The sequence below is a fragment of the Mus caroli genome, chromosome 7 (genome assembly GCF_900094665.2).
Source record: "Mus caroli chromosome 7, CAROLI_EIJ_v1.1, whole genome shotgun sequence".
NCBI lineage: Eukaryota > Metazoa > Chordata > Mammalia > Rodentia > Muridae > Mus > Mus caroli.
The window spans coordinates 135,773,194-135,776,461 of NC_034576.1; positions in this window are offsets into that span (position 1 = coordinate 135,773,194).

The window sequence follows — 3,268 nt, forward strand, 5'->3', positions numbered from 1 at the left end:
TTATAAGATGGAACACTGGGCTCCCAATGGAGGAGCTAGAGAAAGTACCCAAGGAGCTGAAGGGGTCTGCAACCCTATAGGTGGAACAACAATATGAACTAACCGGTAACCCCAGAGCTCGTGTCTCTAGCTGCACATGTAGCAGAAGATGGCCTAGTTGGCCATCATTGGGAAGAGAGGCCCCTTGATCTTGCAAACTTTATATGCCCCAGTACAGGGGAACGCCAGGGCCAAGAAGTGGGAGTGGGTAGGTAGGGGAACAGGTTGGGGGGAAGGGTATAGAGAACTTTTGAGATAGCATTTGAAGTGTAAATGAAGAAAATATCTAATAAAAAAATAAATCTTTAAAAAAATTTTGAAAAAAAATCTTTACAACATAATTCTAAATGTCAAAATGAACCACAGAGGATTGTGTGTTTCTATTCAAAAGTGGAAAGCATTTACGACTGTATTCCACATAGAAAACAATCACTTTGTTCCTTTATCTGTGCTGCCCAAGGATAGCCAGACCCTATTTTTACAGATATGAGACTCAATGGTGATGTATATGCCTGCTACATGGACCAGAGTAACGGGAGCTTCCTGGTATTGTTCTAGAACAAGAACCAGGCAGCATCTCTCCAGAAAGGGATTGCTGAGCCAGGTTCAGAGGTTCAGTTCATTTATTTACCTTTTTAGTACCTAAGTGATTTCTAGCATGGCACAACTCTAAGGCTAATTCATTAAGGTGAAAGAAATCTACAAACACCCGCCTATAATTGACTCATAAGTTGGGGCTTCTGTAACTGACTGCTTGTTTAGCCCTCCACTCAAAATGACCTACTAAAACCAAGAGTCAACTATAGCAACTCAATAGCATGGTACCAGTTTATGGGAGATTTTTATTTGCATAAAGTGGATTATGTCTGGAGTCCTCAGTCCCATCTTCCCTTAACGTCCAGTACCCTCTTGTTCTTGGTTCACTGCATTAAGAATTGTGAGTGAATAGACGGCGTCATTTATTTATCACAGGAGAGAATTAATAAGGAAAGAGTAGCTTTCATACTACACAATTGCAGGTTTGGTTCTGAACACATTTTTAGTAAAGTATGTGTTTGTGTGTGTGTCCCCGCACACACACGCATATATGGTTGTATGTATTGGACATGAACTTGGAGTTGAGTATAGTGCAAGCTGCAGGCTTTCAAGCATCTAGGGACTGTATCTGCATCAGATGAGTGTCCCAAGAAGCAGGACTAGACATCAAAGGACGTTCTGGTGTCATCACCATGTTCTAGGCCGTGAGGTGCAACAAAACCAGACCACCCCCTTGAAACTTAGAACTAGGGAGTGTGCCTGCAAGCTACCCTCAGCAAAGAAACAAAGGGCACGGTCACATCACCCGTTTCTGATGCATAAAGCAGGGTCTGCTAGTCCCTTTCATTTCTTTGAGCCCATTTGTGAGGTTCTGCTTTGTGAGCATGAAATAGGCTTAGCCTGCACTTTCTACAGTGTGGAGGCAGTGAGTAAGTGTGGGAAGCCCCATGTGCCGTTGCAGGGTGGCGCAGGCTACCGCTGGCCACCACGCATACATAGGCAGTAAAGTTTTTTGCCAAGATGAGGTTTTGAGAATTAACCAATCAGATGAGAGACAAGTTAACCAATCAGATGAGAGACAAGTTAACCAATCAGATGTAGACATGCAAATGAGGTGGTAAGCATAACCCATGCATAACCAATCCGAGTGTGAGACACGCCTCTCCTAGGCCTATATAAGCAGCACCAGTTCTGGGCTTGGGCTCTCTTCGCCTCTGCAATCAAGCTCTCCCAATAAACGTGTGCAGAAGGATCCTGTTGCAGCATTGTTCTTGCTGACGAGTCGGGCGTGCACAAGAAGTAAGTGGCTACCCCAGGGTAGCATCCAATTACACTGACCTACACATTAAGAAAGTTCCTTCATTTTCTCTTCTACTTCAAGCCTGTTGACTTCAAGGAGAATGTCTCTCAGATCTGGTGATGACATAGCCAACAGATTATTACCCCAACGAAAGTGCCTGGGTTTTCTATGGCAAAGAAGCAGATAGAGCCCAGGTCAGGTCTGCTGAAAATGTGTAAACTTGGCCATTCATGTAGTGAATTTGGGGAGAGGCTGGACCAAGGGCATTTGGTCACACAGCTCACTATGACCCCAACCCCCATGGCCAGGAACATAAACAAGAGTCAAAATGTGTTTTGCTTCACCTGAGAAAGCTCAGTGAGGGGAGGGGACTAGCAAAACATTAGTCATTAGCCTTAGTGTCAGAAAGAATTAAACATTGTATCCATAAATAAAAGCCAGGGAGAAAAAGTGTCTTGGTAATCCAAGTAGAGAGTGATCTAGGAAGATGTCTGGTGCTACACGCATCCACATGCAACCACCACACATACAACACATGCACACACAAATAGAGTACATTGTAAATACTGGTAAGAAATTACTTCAAATTATACATGTATTTTATAGGAGAGAAACAAGAAAAAAAGAGCAGATGGTGTCTACTACAGTATTGTTTGGAGATAGAGAAAATCTATACACAGATCTGGGGAAAAAAACATACAAAGCCAGTATAAAGCCAGCCCCCCTGTGGGGGGAGGGCTACAGCCCCCTTGGGGGGGGTCTACAGCCAAGAGTCTAAGGAACAGCATTGTTGTGGTCATATTTATTCTTACTTTCTTAGAAATATCAGCATACATGTACTCAAAAATGCTATCAAGAAAAATAAAAAAAACTAATACAATTAAAGATTATGCTCAATTAAATAAATATAAAATTTAACCACATGAACTCTACAATAAAAGTTGTGATTCTGGGTGCCATACTAGAAGCAAGCAGTATAAACTTAGAAATAAAATTAAAGTATTACCAATGTTAATGTTAAAAGTAGACTGACTGTCTTAGTTAGGGTTTACTGCTATGAACAGACACCATGACCAAGGCAACTCTTATAAGGACAACATTTAATTAGGACTGGTTTACAGGTTCAGAGGTTCAGTCTATTATCATCTAGGTGGGAGCATAGCAGCATCCAGGCTGGCATGGGGATGAACTGAAAGTTCCACCTCTTGTTCCAAAGGCAACTAGGAAAAGACTGGTTTCTAGGCATCCAGGACGAGCGTATTAAAGCCCATGCCAATCGGCAGATCCATCTGGAATAACAAAAAACCTAGGATAGCAAAAACTCTTCTCAGGGATAAAAGAACCTCTGGTAGAATCACCATGCCTGACCTAAAGCTGTACTACAGAGCAATT